The 17,791-nt window shown below is 48.7% G+C and overlaps 1 protein-coding gene across 2 annotated transcripts in view; it reads left to right on the top strand.

The window, feature by feature from the left end:
• Positions 1-17,791, top strand: part of LOC136571973 (urotensin-2 receptor-like) — a 43,114-nt gene that overhangs the window by 10,617 nt on the left and 14,706 nt on the right. The window contains exon 1 of one of the 2 annotated variants that reach the window (XM_066572593.1): positions 15,247-15,471. The exons of the other annotated variant lie outside the window; for it this stretch is intronic. The gene's annotated coding sequence lies outside the window, so the exon portion shown is untranslated. Of the gene's footprint in view, positions 1-15,246; positions 15,472-17,791 lie in introns of those variants that run through there. 2 annotated transcript variants of the gene reach the window in all.

Raw genomic sequence — 17,791 nt, 5'->3', positions numbered from 1 at the left:
ACTACTTTTCCCAATGTGCCGTCCCAGCCCTGCACGACCACGTCTCCCGCAACATTGTACGCGCCCTCACCAACACGGTTACTGGCAAGGTCCACTTAACAACGGACACGTGGACAAGCACTGGCGGGCAGGGCCACTATATCTCCCTGACGGCACATTGGGTGAATTTAGTGGAGGCTGGGACAGAGTCAGAGCCTGGGACCGCTCATGTCCTACCCACCCCCAGAATTGCGGGCCCCAGCTTGATGCTGGAATCTGCAGCAGTGTATGCTTCCTCCACTAAACCACCCTCCTCCTCCTCCTCCTACGCAACCTCTGTCTCGCAATCAAGATGTGTCAGCAGCAGCACGTCGCCAGCAGTCGGTGTCGCGCGGCGTGGCAGCACAGCGGTGGGCAAGCGTCAGCAGGCCGTGCTGAAACTACTCAGCTTAGGAGAGAAAAGGCCCACGGCCCACGAACTGCTGCAGGGTCTGACAGAGCAGACCGACCGCTGGCTTTCGCCACTGAGCCTCCAACCGGGCATGGTCGTGTGTGACAACGGCCGTAACCTGCTAGCGGCTCTGCAGCTCGACAGCCTCACACACGTGCCATGCCTGGCCCACGTCTTTAATTTGGTGGTTCAGCGGTTTCTGAAAAGCTACCCACGCTTGTCAGACCGCGGGGGAAAACAGTATGTCGCTGGATAGTCAGAGCACCCTAATGTCTTTATCTCAGCGCGTTTTGGCGGAGGAGAAGGGGGAGGAGCATGAGCAGGAGGGGGAAGAGACAGCTTGGCCCACTGCCGAGGGTACCCATGCTGCTTGCCTGTCATCCTTTCAGCGTGTATGGCCTGAGGAGGAGGAGGAGGAGGATCCTGAAAGTGATCTTCCTAGTGAGGACAGCCATGTGTTGCGTACAGGTACCCTGGCACACATGGCTGACTTCATGTTAGGATGCCTTTCTCGTGACCCTCGCATTACACGCATTCTGGCCACTACGGATTACTGGGTGTACACACTGCTCGACCCACGGTATAAGGAGAACCTTTCCACTCTCATACCCGAAGAGGAAAGGGGTTCGAGAGTGATGCTATACCACAGGACCCTGGTGGACAAACTGATGGTAAAATTCCCATCCGACAGCGCTAGTGGCAGAAGGCGCAGTTCCGAGGGCCAGGTAGCAGGGGAGGCGCAGAGATCAGGCAGCATGTACAGCGCAGGCAGGGGAACACTCTCCAAGGCCTTTGACAGCTTTATGGCTCCGCAGCAAGACTGTGTCACCGCACACGCAAAGGGGTTCGAGAGTGATGCTATACCACAGGACCCTGGTGGACAAACTGATGGTAAAATTCCCATCCGACAGCGCTAGTGGCAGAAGGCGCAGTTCCGAGGGCCAGGTAGCAGGGGAGGCGCAGAGATCAGGCAGCATGTACAGCGCAGGCAGGGGAACACTCTCCAAGGCCTTTGACAGCTTTATGGCTCCGCAGCAAGACTGTGTCACCGCTCCCCAGTCAAGGCTGAGTCGGCGGGAGCACTGTAAAAGGATGGTGAGGGAATACGTAGCCGATCGCACGCCCGTCCTCCATGACGCCTCTGCTCCCTACAACTTCTGGGTGTCGAAGCTGGACACGTGGCCTGAACTCGCACTGTATGCCCTGGAGGTGCTTGCTTGCCCTGCGGCTAGCGTCTTGTCAGAGAGGGTGTTTAGTGCGGCTGGGGGAATCATCACGGATAAGCATACCCGCCTGCCAACCGACAGTGCCGACAGGCTTACATTCATAAAGATGAACAAAGCCTGGATTTCCCCAGAGTTCTCTTCTCCACCAGTGGACAGCAGCGGTACCTAAACAATACGTAGGCTGCACCCACGGATGGAAGCATCGTTCTCTATCACCATAAAAAACGGGGACCTTTTAGCTTCATCAATCTGTGTATTATATTCATCCTCCTCCTCCTAAAACCTCACGTAATCACGCCGAACGGGCAATTTTTCTTAGGCCCACAAGGCTCAGTCATATGACTTTAGTAAACAATGTTTATACATTTCAATTCTCATTAAAGCGTTGAAACTTGCACCTGAACCAATTTTTATTTTAACTGGGCTGCCTCCAGGCCTAGTTACAAATTAAGCCACAGTAACCAAAGCGATTAATGGGTTTCACCTGCCCTCTTGGTTGGGCATGGGCAATTTTTCTGAGGTACATTAGTACTGTTGGTACACCAATTTTTTTGGGCCCTCGCCTACAGTGTAATCCTAGTAATTTTTATGGGCTTCGCCTGCATTCATGGTACAGCAAGGTGTGTGGGGTTGGCCTACACTTTTGCTACATAAATGTAACTGGGGCCTTGTCTATACTGCAACTACTGAAATGTGAAAGAGACTGTTATCTCCCTAAACTGCTGCAAAGGGAATGTTACTGTGGCCTGTCTTGACTGCTACTACTACTGAAATGGAACTAATATTGTGCTCCCCCTATACTGCTGCTTCGGAATTGTTACTGGGGCCTGTCTAGACTGCTACTACTACTGAAATGGAACTAATACTGTGCTCCCCGTATACTGCTGCTAGTGATATGTTACTGGGGCCTGTCTAGACTGCTACTACTACTGAAATGGAACTAATACTGTGTTCCCCCTATACTGCTGCTAGTGATATGTTACTGGGGCCTGTCTAGACTGCTACTACTACTGAAATGGAACTAATACTGTGCTCCCCCTATACTGCTGCTAGTGATATGTTACTGGGGCCTGTCCAGACTGCTACTACTACTGAAATGGAAATAATACTGTGTTCCCCCTATACTGCTGCTAGTGATATGCTACTGGGGCCTGTCTAGACTGCAACTACTACTGAAATGGAACTAATACTGTGCTCCCCCTATACTGCTGCTAGTGATATGTTACTGGGGCCTGTCTAGACTGCAACTACTACTGAAATGGAACTAATACTGTGCTCCCCCTATACTGCTGCTAGTGATATGTTACTGGGGCCTGTCTAGACTGCTACTACTACTGAAATGGAACTAATATTGTGCTCCCCCTATACTGCTGCTTCGGAATTGTTACTGAGGCCTGTCTAGACTGCTACTACTACTGAAATGAAACTAATACTGTGCTCCCCCTATACTGCTGCTTTGGAATTGTTACTGGGGCCTGTCCAGACTGCTACTACTACTGAAATGGAACTAATACTGTGTTCCCCCTATACTGCTGCTAGTGATATGTTACTGGAGCCTGTCTAGACTGCTACTACTACTGAAATTGAACTAATACTGTGCTCCCCCTATACTGCTGCTAGTGATATGTTACTGGGGCCTGTCCAGACTGCTACTACTACTGAAATGGAACTAATACTGTGCTCCCCCTATACTGCTGCTAGTGATATGTTACTGGGGCCTGTCTAGACTGCAACTACTACTGAAATGGAACTAATACTGTGCTCCCCCTATACTGCTGCTAGTGATATGTTACTGGGGCCTGTCTAGACTGCTACTACTACTGAAATGGAACTAATATTGTGCTCCCCCTATACTGCTGCTTCGGAATTGTTACTGGGGCCTGTCTAGACTGCTACTACTACTGAAATGAAACTAATACTGTGCTCCCCCTATACTGCTGCTTTGGAATTGTTACTGGGGCCTGTCCAGACTGCTACTACTACTGAAATGGAACTAATACTGTGCTCCCCCTATACTGCTGCTAGTGATATGTTACTGGGGCCTGTCTAGACTGCAACTACTACTGAAATGAAACTAATACTGTGCTCCCCCTATACTGCTGCTTTGGAATTGTTACTGGGGCCTGTCTTGACTGCTACTATTACTGAAATGGGCGGTTGGGCAGCATGTTACCCAGCAGAAGTGGCAGCGGAGTGTCATGCAGGCAGTGATTGTGCTTTGTTGGAGGTAGTATGGTGCTTAGCTAAGGTATGCATTGCTAATGAGGGCTTTTCAGAAGTAAAAATTGTTGGGAGGGGGGGGGCCCACTCTTGCCGCTATTGTGGCTTAATAGTGGGACCTGGGAACTTGAGATGCAGCCCAACATGTAGCCCCTCGCCTGCCCTATCCGTTGCTGTGTCGTTCCCATCACTTTCTTGAATTGCCCAGATTTTCACAAATGGAAACCTTAGCGAGCATCGGCGAAATACAAAAATGCTCGGGTCGCTCATTGACTTCAGTGGGGTTCGTTACTCGAAACGAAACCTCGAGCATCGCGGAACGTTCGTCTCGAGTAACGAGCACCCGAGCATTTTGGTGCTCGCTCATCTCTACTATTAACCTATGGGGGCGTAATAACTTGGGGAGGCATTAAGGGGGCACTATTAACCTATGGGGGCACTGTTATCTTGTGGGGTCATTATGGGGGCACTATTAACCTATAGGGGCACTGTTATCTTGTGGGGTCATCATGGGGGCACTATTAACCTATGGGGGCACTGTTATCTTGTGGAGTCATTACGGGGAGCACTAGCACTTTGTGGGACATGGAGGTGACGCTATTACTTTCTAGAGGGGTATTGGGGGTAGCAGCAGGATTCGGAGTCCTCCCATAGTGATAATGAAGTGGGGCCTCCGGCACATCTCATGAACTAAAAATGTATTTCATTATAAACATGGGAGGACCCCAGCGGGCAGCGGCACACGGGCTTACGCATTTCCAACTAGATGTTCTAGGTTCAGATCTGCTGGAGACCCTACTTCATCATCCATCCTTTGCTGACCCATGAGCTTCTCCCGCTGCCCTTCGGGTGGATCCTGTTCACACACGGTCAGCGAACAGTTAAACTTGCTTTATTTCCTTGTCAAACGCACCAAAGTGATTTATTTTCTACAAGTCGGGTTGGTTTCCTAAATCTCTTCTGCTTTTCTCTTTCTTTCCTCTTCCTCTACTTCTGCGCCGTTCTTGCCCGCTCCCACATTATTCAGGAGTCTCTCAAAAAAGAAAAATTCTCCCTCAAAACCCTGAACCAGAATGATGCTGGCAGCGGCCACTAGGTGGCGCTAACTGCATTTGTATTTGTATGCTAGTTTAGTAGTCTGAGCGGCTCTCATCATATCACATTAGGGATATATATATATATATATATATACACACGCTCGGTCTGTACATGTGAATCGTGTCATCAAACATTTCCCCTCATGTATGTAACTAAATGCCTTTATATTTGCCTAATCACCCCCACTCCAAGGTGTACGTAGAACTAAGGGGGCGCCAGAGCAAAACTCAGCATCACAATAGGCTCAGTTCCAGCGTCCCAGCTCTATTATACCCCTATATGATACAGTCAGATATCAGCTCTATGCAGTGATAGTGATTACAGTGCAGTTACCTCCTCAGATCACAGGTGTCGTCTCCACAGACTGGTGAAATCTTTCTTCTTAATCCAGGCTCAAACCATTATGAAGACTTCTTCCAGCCAGGATTTACTTCTGCCCGCTCTTCCCTCCTCCTAAGCCCAATCTTAGACACCCCCCCCCCCCCTTATTGTAATATTGCTGTCTCTGTGGCCCCACAAAATAATAATGCACCCTTAATGGCTCCACAAGTTAGTATCGCCCCTTCTGTTGGCACTCCACAGTAATAGTACCCCTCTCAGCATCCCCCATAGTTCCCCTTCTGTGCCCCACAATGCTACTGTGTGGGGTACTAGAGGTGGCATTATTACTATCGTGGGTACTATAGAAGGGGGGGTTATGTAAGGGCTTCACACGGGTGAGAAAATTGAGCAAGATTTGTGCATTGCAGGACACACAAATCTCGCACAAATCTGAACCCCATTCTCATACGCATGAGCGATGTTTTCCTCCATGGCGATGCGATGCAATGCTATGTGGGAAACAAATCGCAGCATGTGCTATTGTAGTCGCCTACCTCTGCAGCAATGACGGAGTTAATGCTGCAGGATAACTAGTAGCCTCTGTGAGCAAGAGGAGTTTACCATTCAGCATCGAGAAGCGTCTGAAAAGTGAGTGTTGACAGGTTGAGAGTCCGGAGAGGAAAGAGTGCGTGATTTTCCAGGAGCGGAGCTGCACAGATAACTAGGACTGTGTTCTGCCTCCCTGTCTCACCACTAATTCTGTCTAAAGCCATGCTGTATTGGGCTTGTATACTTTGGGACTGTTTTAATATTCAGTTACAAGTAAAGCAACATTGCCGACCGTTCCCGGCTTTGATTTCAACTACTCAGTGTTTGGACTATTTTTCCGTAACCCCGCATAACTGCAGAGGAAGGAACGGTGGCGTCACCCGTGACAATCCAGCAGAAGAAACCAGGTGCCCAAGTCCCCAGTTAGCCCCACTTTAATAGCCTGCCCGAGGCTCTGTTGGACGTGTCCCTGGCTACCCTACAGGTGGGAGATGGTAGAGCCAGTGTGACAAGAACCTACCACCAATCCCTGCTGTCTCCTAGGCTAGGGCCAGCTCCTCGGACGCTGCACTTGCACTATCTTTCTGCGTGCTGTCTAGAGATGAGTGAGCCTACTCGGCCACGCCCCTTTTTCGCCTGAGTACCGCGATTTTCGAGTACTTCCGTACTCGGGCGAAAAGATTCGGGGGGGCCCCGTGGGTGAGTGGGGAGGAGAAGGAGAAAGGGTTCCCCCCTGTTCCCCGCTGCTACCCCCCGCTCCGTCACGCCTCCCCCCGCCCCCCGAATCTTTGCACCCGAGTACTGAAGTACTCGAAAATCGCGGTGCTCGATCGAGTAATTACTCGAAACGAGTAGGTTGGCTCATCTCTAGTGCCATCACATTGCAGTGTGCGTTGTTTTCAATGGGGCCGGCCAGCAGTAGCGCACCACGTGCTAGGTGCACACAATGCAGGGTCTCCCATTGAAAACAATGGGAGAAACTCCGCGATCCTCGTCCACGGCTGACAGCCATGTAAGAGGATCGCTGCATCCCAGAAGTGATGCGAGGCTGTTTTGACATGAAAACACTTCACATCTGCAAGGAATTTACATGGTGGGAAGAGCGATATGGGGGCAGGATTCATGGCCCCATGTCGTGCTCGCCAGTGTGACGTTAGCCTGAAGGTGTAGATAATGTAGGAAGGGTGTTGAAAAAGCAAGAAGTCAAAGATGTCTGTGTGTCAAATTCCATAGAGACAAGTTGTGGCTGGGAGCTGCCATCATGGTGATCTGACTGGATTCAGAAGAAAAGGGAAAGTGAATGACTCCAGTCAGAGAGGACATTACCTGTAATCACTGGATATAAGAGTACTGTAGTTAATTATATGGTCTGAAGATGCAACAGGCCAGACCTAGGAGGGGTTAAGCAGCAAAGGAAATCAAGATGGTAGTCATGGTGGCTCTGCTGCTCCTACTGTCAAGGTGGTAAACGTGGTCTGGATGTGGTGCTACACAGTGGCAAAATTTTGCAGTACTTACAGCATGCTGCCTGCAAGGACAGGCAGGGTAAGTCGTGATACCCCAGTGCGTCACTACCCATGCCGTTGGGTAGGGGAATGTGTTGTTTTGTCGTAACGCCAGTCCGTATACGGGAAGGGACTAGAGTTGAGCGAACGTACTCTGCCGAGCTTGATGCTCGTTCGAGTATTAGCGTACTCAATGGTGCTCGTTACTCATACGAGCATCACGCCGGCAGGCAGGGGGAGAGGGGAGAGAGAGAGAGAGAACATAAACAAAAAAAAGAGCTCGGGACACGACATCCCACATACAAAAATGCTCGAGTCTCCCATTGTAGTCAATGGGGTTCGTTACTCGAGTAGAGCTCTTAAATTTTACGAAAAGCTCGACTTGAATAACGCGGACACGAAAATAATTACAAAAAAGTGGAGAACTAAACAAAAATGGGGAATAAACCTCTCCCCTGCCTGGAGTGTTTAGTGTGGTACCTCAGTGTAGATATTGAAGATGGAATAGATGGTGGTAAATGACTCCAGGAGTCAGTCGTACGGGGAACCAAAACTATTTTATTCTTCAAGCGCAGAGGAGAGATAAACTTCTCCAGATCCTCAGGGACATGATACAGGGAAATCCATTTATCTTCTGTGCATTGCATTTCAGTTCTGTTCCCTGGCAGGGCCTGACTCTGATTGACTTGCTTTCCTTTCTGCTTGGTGCGTAGGAATGACTGACTTAGATCTCATTCTACTCTACTCTCTCTCTCTCTTCTGTGACTAAAACGTTCTTGCTCTTGAGTACTCACACTTTGGTAGTTCCCACAGCACATGCTTTTTCCTTGTTCCACCTCAGTCTCTGCCTCAGGCCTCTCCTGGACTAGACGCCTGGATCAGACTAGGCTAACTCTCTACCTTTTTATACCACCACATCAGCTCAACCTGTAATGGGGAACTAAACCACCAATCCCAGGCCCTCTATTCTTGCTAAGCCTGCCTTAACACTCCTGACTGTTGCTGGGTGATCTGTAAACTCCAGGGCTGCGAGAATATAACCAGAACACATAATACAGTGGAGAGAGATGAACCATAACGTCATTACTTTTTACACTTATTAAGCGTCACATTAAGACCTGATTTTAAGGCTGCAGTCGACACAGAAAGTGCTGGAGTGCCCAACTTTGGGGTACTACACAAAGCCACTCTGTAGAGCTGGCATCTACCAATATGTGGCCACCGCATCTACTGCTGCACATTTACTGCCGCATGTCATGCCACTGCAGAGGGGTCAACTGAGACTCTTTCGTCGGCAGGTCCTGCTCCTCCTGTGTATCTGAAATCAGAAGTATGGTCAACCTGATGTCAAGTGATCAACACAAGCACGTCGCCCAGTGCAGATCCTCCCGACCGCCGCTCTCTTCTCACACGTGTGTGCCAGTAGCCATAAATCCCATTAGCAGATTTGCATCTGACACAAGCTTCGCCCTATAGACCCCGGTCTGTCCACAAATACAGCATGAGATGTCCGTCTTTCATCTGAGACACCAGACATTTCTGGTAACGCTGGGGATGACGTGCGAAGCTTCCATTTCAAAGAGTCACTAAAATAACTTCTGACCCCAGAACAATGTTTTCTCTCATGTTAGCAGATGACACGTTTGTATTCGCACGCTGGTGTAAAAGCATGGAAGACGGAGGGTGGGCGCGGGGTGAAGACATGAAGGAGCCAGGCAGACAGTATGGCTCATGTCTTCTGCATTCCTCGATCCTGCATGAGATTTGGCCTCTCCGGCGTTTCAAGATATTTTCGATTTGTTTCATATATATATTTTAACAATTAAAAAGGAACAAAAACAACAATCACCCCCAATTATAAATCACATTGTGTTGTATCAGAAGGGTGAGAAGAGCGAGGGGTGAGAAGAGCGAGGGGTGAGAAGAGCGAGGGGCGAGAAGAGCGAGGGGCGAGAAGAGCGAGGGGGGAGAAGAGCGAGGGGTGAGAAGAGCGAGGGGTGAGAAGGTGACATACGAGCCGAGTGGCGTGTGCCGCATACCGTAGGATACGTACAGATCATTACACGTGTGACCCTGTTTGGGCTGGAGGGGGTATATATAGTGAAAGGCCAATAAACAAGTGCTGGACAAATAGTTTTTTTTCTACAACATAGAGACGAGATTTCAGTAAAATGAAATCTATATTTTTCTCGTACCTTCCCATCTTGAAACAAGATAAAACAATAATACATCTATATTGGAAAGGGGAGTGCAACGTGTATCAGGGCGTAATAAGAATCGAGCAAGTAAACTGCCGCACAGTCATTTAGAAGGAGCCAGCAGCTCTCGATGCTCGCTGTCGCAAAAAAGCTTACTGAGATGCGGGGGGGGGGGGGGGGGGGGGGCGGAGCTTGGAAGTTTGCAAACAAGACTAAATGTTTTTTCGGTACAGATAAAAAAATCTGAATATAAAATAAATTCTTTCATTACCTGTGACACTAAGAATGTTGTCTATAATATCACATGTACAGAGTGCGCCAAAGGCTATACAGGCTGTACCACCAGGACATCAAAAACCAGGATTATGGAACACATTAGGGACATCAGTAATAACAACAGTTCGGTGCGGTTAAACACTTTTTGGATTGTCATAATGGTGATCTTGATTCATTCAGGTTCCAAGGCAGAAACAGAGGAGGCAATATGAGGAAGACCGTCCTAAAGAGAGAGCGAGGCATGCTGGGTCCTTAAATTAGATACAAGGTATCCCAGAGGAATGAACTATATAACAGATCCGTGGTATATATGTATTAACATCCATCATAAGGGCTAATCCATATAAATCCAGCAAAGCCTCCATTATTACGGCACGTAGCAGGGGGTCACATAGTAACGTATACCCGCCGTTGTATCACAACGGATCCGACAAACGTTAGCTGGGATATCTTTTCTCCGGCATAATCTGGGTCCCATACCTCAGTCACATGTCCAGCGAAATAGTGTGAAAAACCAGACGTTTACATACACTGGGGGTTACATGCTAAGAGGTCTGACGTACGACGGCTGCGGGGGAAGAGCTTAGACCATGCAGGTTTTTCGCTGCGTTCTTCTACGTGTTTGTTGCGTTTTTTGCCGTGGTGTCGTGAACTCATCTTCTCCTTCTAGAGCAGAGGTCCCCAACTCCAGTCCTCAGGGACCACCAATAGGTCATGTTTTCAGGATATCCTAGAACTTAATAAGTAGTTCCAAGTAGCCTTGATTAAATGGTGACTATATACCCGGGTATATGCATATACAGGTGGGCATGATACCCACGATGCAGGATTCCACAGCAGGATGAACCGCACTCCAATGCAGGTCAGGAGATAGAAGAGGGTGAGAAGGACGAGGAGCGTCTGTATCCGACGATCGCCACCCAGGAAGCCGGATGATGAACACAAGCCTAACTACGCCGTACTATTCCCTTCTCTTTGTGACCGGACCTCTACTCTCCCTATGGGCCAGCGATCACCTCACCTGACACCGTTCCTAAACTGAACACCAGCCCTTGTCTATAACCCTATCTAGTATAATGATCACACTGCGGCTATTAATTATCCTCATATGATCACCCAGAGCTGCTTAGGAATTACTAATCAGCAGACAACCATGCATAAAGCCGAGAGGAATCAAGCAGTAACAGCGATGCAGCAGAATTGCTATCACCAGCCCTGAACAGGAGACTGACGGTAATTGGACAGTAATTGTTTCTTCACTATAGTTTAGATTCAGCCCAACTATATAGCTAGTGTGCTGATAACTGTTACCTGCCCCATCCCAGCTAAGGTGAAGCAGCTCTCTGGCATGTAGAGGGAATATCTGACTAGCTGCCCTCTAGATGCCCATGTACTGTGGAACTCAATGTCTCGACCCCCCCCCCCCCCCCCTTTATAACAACCTCATTTACATATAAGGGTTTTCATCACTCTTCAGGGACTCAGGACAGAGCCAACTAATCCAGTCCAAAGGGAATGTTGGGCGAATCCCCTACACATACTTTCATGTGACACGAGAGAAACTTATTGGCCGATCTCTTCGCCTAGGATAGGAGACACTTTGGTAAAAGGTAAAGCTGGGTTCCTTATGACAGCGCATACATAACTGTATATTTTTGGGTTAATTGGCCAAAATGTAGGTGACAGACTTCCTAAAGAGGACCTATCACTGAGTAGAATCAGCTGGTGGGCTGTATGGGTCAGGAGCGGCGGCCCCACTGACTCGCTTGGCTCAGACAGCATCTTCTTTGGGCCAGCTCTTGGCATACTCATCTTTCTAGGTGTCATTTCCCACCGCTCCCTATTAATAAGTGACATCAACGTTGATTGACAGTCTAATGTCACCCATTGAGAGCAAGCAGTAGGGACCGCCCACCTGTCACATTAAGAGCACTACAAGCTGGACCTACGAAGACCCGGTCTGGGCGCAGGGAGGAGTATGGGAAAAACCAATTGGAGGCAGAGTCAATGGGGTTGTCGCTGAATGAAGAAGATTCATGTATCTGCACAAAATGCTGTGACACGAAGGAAGATGATCATGTGGCTGCGCGGCTCTAATGGGGGCAAATGCCCCCCAGCTAATATCTGCCTGGGACCTCCCTCCAAGCTGTTGGCCACATGGTTCATATGTAACTAAGGCCAGTCATACATGTAATGCCACATCAACATTGCCCAAAAATGGTGCCAATGCTCCTTATGTAGGTGGCGACCCTTGCAGGTAGCGCATTGGAGCCGGGCGCTTCCCGTTACGCGGTTATTTACAGCACTGATGCGAGGTCACGTCTCCGTTAGACCCGGATGCATTCCTGATGAGGCAGGAAAAAGGCAGAGAAGTCATCCGGCCGCAGCGTGAGCGGCATGTTTATCCAAACCCCGTTGTCCATGAACTAAATTTGCAAAAGCAGCCAAGACGGGCTATGATGAGTTTGGCGCAGCGCGTTGCCTGATGGCGTTTATCTCGTAGACAACCATCAGGTTATTTCTAAAATCAGTCTGCATCCCCGATAATGCAGCCGTTACGTGGCGTCCATCAGGCCTTCGGTAGAGACGCTTCTGGTAACACATGCTGTCCCGCGAGGCTCCCTGCTGTGGGGCAAGGAAAGACGAGAACAGACTCTGCGCCGCACCGCGATGCCACAGATACAAGACGTCAGCTGACAATCTCGCTGTCAACATCGTGTATTTCGAGAAAGAAAACAGCTGCTCGCCTTCCGGTTCTGCGGTCGGTCATAACTCAGATACTTCAGATATAGATAAGGACGTTTAGGACGTTCTGCAGAGTAAAATGTAGCTGCGGCTGACGGGCGCGTTGTCCGTCTACATGTTGTCAATAGTATCAATAGCAGGGACGGATTAAGTCTACCTCGGGCCCTGGATTGTATAGAGATTGTGGGTCCCTCACCAGTCAGAGGATTTTAAATGATCTGATGCTTGCTATATAGATATGGTACCAGAGGCAAGCTTATTACATAGATACGGTACCAGAACCAAGCTTATTACAGAGATATAGTACCAGAACCAAGCTTATTACATAGATACGGTACCAGAACTAAGCTTATTACATAGATACGGTACCAGAACTAAGCTCATTACATAGATGAGGTACTAGAACCAAATTTACTACGCATTACATAGCATAACTAGTCTTACTACACAGATATCATAGCAGAGCCAAACTTACTACATAGATACAGTACTAAAACCAAGCTCACTACATAATTACCGTAGCAGATCCAAGCTTACTACATAGATATAACCAAGCTTATGAAATAGATGCGACGACATGACCAAGCCTAGCACATAGACACTCTCCATCTGTGATACCTCTGCTCTTTGCCAACTCCCCCTCCTGCTCTTCTGTCTTGTGTTAGAGGAGGGAGCAGCAATACATTTCTCAGCAGTGTCGAAGTAAGGGGGTGGCTGGCTCACGGCTGAGGCCAGAACTTTGGGCAGGCTACCCAAAGGCTTATAACAGCCCTTGTGTGGTGCAGAGTGTTAAGGCAGCAGTATGCCTGAAGGTTGCAGTTTCAATCCCCACTTGGTTCAGGTAGCTGGCTCAAGGTCAACTCATCCTTCCAAGGTCAATAAAATGAGTACCCAGCTTGGTGGGGGGTAACAAATAAATTACTTGGAAGCGCTGCGGAATAAGTTGGCGCTATACAAATAACGAAATGTATTTATTATTTTTTTTCATCCTGATTGGTGTCCCGTCACATCACATGCCCCCCTTCCTGATTAGAGGCAGCTCCCCGCTGCGACCCCCCCCATCCCCCCAATATCATATTGTGGTTCCTGTTTGCTGGCGGCGGATGTTTCTGAGCGGCCTGGATGGCTGTTTTGGTGGGGCCCAATGATAGTGCCCGTCATGTGACTTGTGATGCCGCTGGTTCTTCTGGTGCCAGGCGGCCTCCCTAACCACCCGCATTATAATTCACCACTGATCAACAGCAGCTGATAATACTAAACGGCTCTACACTGATAGGACATATAAAAGAAAAAACATGGCGCTCGATAGTACAAAGACCCCTCGTATCGGATCTATGAAAGAGGCGCCGGTGGCATTCTTATCTCCAGAAGATGTACTAATACCAGGCACGGCCCTAGAGAATAGCGCGGCATTAAATCAGCTGCAACTGCTTGGTTCTGGGGCGAAGCAAAAGTCTGGATACACTTGTTTAACTGGTGAAAGAATGAGGAAATTGACTTCCAATGTGTGAAAGTATTAATTGGGAGGGAGGCGGCATTTTTTGGGCCTTTTTTCCTTGATGCTCACTTAACGGTAAGAAATCCCTGCAGATGTTACAGGACGCCGTATCCCCATCTGTGCTCAGTGAGAAGCGCAATGCTGTGGCTGCACGCAGATGGCTGGGTGTGCCATCCCCTGGGCACTGGACTGGGTATAGAGGTCCAGTAAAATGGCTGCCAGGGTCGCCGGACTTAATGCCTTTGGACTTTTATCTCTAGGGCTATTTAAAGTGTATGCAGAAAAAGTACGCAAAGTGGTTCACGTGAAACGGCGAATCCTACGGCGATGTGAAGAAATATCACCTGCAGCTCCTCAGTGCCTTCATGAAGACTGGATTAAGTATCTAACCGTGTGCAGCCGGAGATGGTGAACACATCGAACACATCATGTAGAGCGCTCTGGGAACTTATCTCCTAAACAAGTAAAAATAGCGCAAAACTTTGGAGTCAATTCTAGCCAAGAATTCCCATTTGAAAAACCAGAACTGAAGTCAATATGGCGGAGTTCAACATGGCTACCGAAAATGTATCCTGCATCGAAAACACCGCCTCTCTCCCAATTAATATTTTCACTCATTGACAGTCAATTATTACACCATTAAACGGGTGTGTCCAGTCTTTTGCCTCACCCCGTATATATGTTTCCTTCGTCACCGGCCTCATAAAGAGGCCTTAGTAGCCTTGAAAGCTCGCTGCAACATCGTTTCACTTATTAGCCATTTAAAGGTATCAAATATTTAGTTTCTCGTTCTGCGAGCGATACAATTCCTACAAATAACAAGAACGCGTTACACGCCGCGATACGACGAACCAGCGAGAAGTCTTTGTCCAAGCGGAGAACATTTGGTCCTAGCGAGTCCGCGGCTGCCGGTAATCGGGCGATTACAGATCGGCAATCGCCAATTAGTTTGGATGGATTTAATCTGTGAACGACTAACATAAAGGCGGATTGTAGTCCGAAGATCAGATGGAAGGCAGAGAGCGGCTGGGAGCGACAGATCTGAGCGGGCGAGGATGGAGGCACGGAGCTCCGACATACCAGGACTAGCAGGGTGCATGGAATGTCAGCCTATGAGCATTCACATCCCAGCCACAGAAACCGGCCGGGATCTCGCTGCTGCTCACACTTGGCACAAGGACCTCCAAGAGTAGAAAGGGACGTGCTCTGGGCGAAAGAAAAAACCGAGGCGTGCGATAGGACGAGCGATACAAGATGCGACGCTCCCGCAGGATGGGGGTTGTAGTCCGTCTGCCGGGGGATGATGCTTAGAAAATCCTCACTTTTGCTGTCGATGATGTTTCGACTCCAAGACGCATCCGGAGGCGAGAATCGGTGACGCTCCTCGCGGTTTCCTGGACGGCAGGTCAGTTCTCCCGGCACACGTAGGGTTAAGTATTGAATCTTCTACCAATGTCAATTATACTGTTTGTGAAAATACTCATTATTAACCCCTTAATGACGCGACCACTTTTTGTCTTTTCTTTTTTGGTTTCTCTTCTCCATCTTCCAAAAATCATAACTTTTTCATTTTTCCGTTGACGCAGCTTTCTGCGGACTTGTTGTTTTTTTTGCGAGGTAAGTTGTATTTTTCCATAATACGATTTAATCTACTGAAAAGCTTCCCAACATTTCTAAGTGAGGTGAAACGTAAAAAACAATCTAAATGTGAATGCAAATGCAATTGCGCCATTTTTTACGGTGGGTCTCGTTTTCATGGCGTACGCACTGATGACATCATCGCTTTACTCTTCGGTCGGTGCGATGACGCTACGCTTATACAGTTTGTTGTTGTATTATATCTAAAAATATTAAATCATTTAAAATACCTATATATTTTTGCCGCCATCCTCTGAGCGCCGTGACTTGTTTTTCTTTCTTTGGCGCTGTGTGAGGTCTGGTGGTTCGAGGGACGACCTGCGGTTTTTTATTGGTACAGTTTTAGGGTAAATAAGATTTTTTTATCAATTTTGTTGCATTTTTTCTTGGATACGGGTTGACAAAAAAATCACAATCGTGGCGTCACGTGCCGTTACTATCTTATGGCAGCGGCGCAGAGAAGAGAGAGACGACGTCCGTCCTCAAGATGCAAACTATCTCCCTGTCCCAGTTTAGCCGTGAAAAGGTAACAGACAGAGATACTGCCACAGTTCTAATATTAGTATGGACACCCACTGTCAGTAACTTCCCTCACCTACAAGGAGTATATATATATCTACTCATTCTTAGTAACATCACTCCCCTAGAAGTTGTTGGATGGGGTGAAGCTTCTGTGATTGTAACTTAATAAGTAAGTGATTACAATATCAGAGCAAAAGCATCATTTATTGTGGTGAACTGACCCCTTGTAGGGAGGCTCTAGTACCCTGTTGTACCGCCTCTAGCTTGGATACAAGATGTGATACGGGGGGCATGGAGGATCTAGTACCCTGTTGTACTGCCTCTAGCTTGGATACAAGATGTGATACTGGCAGGCATGGAGGTTCTAGTACCCTGTTCTACCGCCTCCAGCTTGGATACAAGATGTGATACGGGTGGGTATGGGGGCTCTAGTACCCTGTTGTACCACCTCTAGCTTGGATACAAGATGTGATACAGGCGGGCATGGAGGCTCTAGTTCCATGTTGTACCGCCTCTAGCTTAGATACAAAATGTGATACGGGCAGGCATGGAGGCTCTAGTACCCTGTTGTACCGCCTCTAGCTTGGATACAAGATGTGATACTGGCGGCATGGAGGCTCTAGTTCCCTGTTGTACCGCCTCTAGCTTGGATACAAGATGTGATATGGGGGGCATGGAGGCTCTAGTTCCCTGTTGTACCGCCTCTAGCTTGGATACAAGATGTGATATGGGGGGCATGGAGGCTCTAGTTCCCTGTTGTACCACCTCTGGCTTGGTTACAAGATGTGATACAAGATGTGATTTAGGCCGCCTGCAGACGGTCAGTCAGATCCGGCTGCAAGAATTCTCGCAGCGGGACCCGACCTGAGCACCTGCAGAGAGCAGCGCATACTCACCCGCTCCCGCAGCTCTGGCTCTTTCATATGCATGCACAGAGCGGAGTCGGCGGCCAGTGAGTGACGTTTCTCTGCGGGCCTCGCACAGAATAAGAACATGCCACGGTTTGTTTGCTGCACGTGATTTTGCGTAGACAAACCGTCTGCATAGGATTGCGTGCTGTAATGCAATCCTATGCAGGCGTGTATGGGCGGAAATTCTGCGAGGAATCCCGCTGCGGAATTTCCGCCCATCTGCAGGCGGCCATACTGCCTCTAGCTTGGATACAAGATGTGATACGGGCGGGCATGGAGGCTCTAGTACCCTGTTGTACCGCCTCTAGCTTGGATACAAGATGTGATACGGGAGGGCATGGAGGCTCTAGTACACTGCTGTACCGCCTCTAGCTTGGATACAAGATGTGATACGGGCGGGCATGGAGGCTCTAGTACCCTGTTGTACCGCCTCTAGCTTGGATACAAGATGTGATACGGGCGGGCATGGAGGCTCTAGTACCCTGTTGTACTGCCTCTAGCTTGGATACAAGATGTGCTGTGGGCGGGCATGAAGGCTCTAGTATCCTGTTGTACCGCCTCTAGCTTGGATACAAGATGTGATACAGGCATGGAGGCTCTAGTACCCTGTTGTACCGCCTCTAGCTTGGATACAAGATGTGATACGGGTGGGCA

The sequence above is a fragment of the Eleutherodactylus coqui genome, chromosome 6 (assembly GCF_035609145.1).
Source record: "Eleutherodactylus coqui strain aEleCoq1 chromosome 6, aEleCoq1.hap1, whole genome shotgun sequence".
Classification (NCBI taxonomy): domain Eukaryota; kingdom Metazoa; phylum Chordata; class Amphibia; order Anura; family Eleutherodactylidae; genus Eleutherodactylus; species Eleutherodactylus coqui.
Note: the sequence above shows the minus strand (reverse complement) of the source record. Positions and strands in the feature narration are given on the sequence as shown.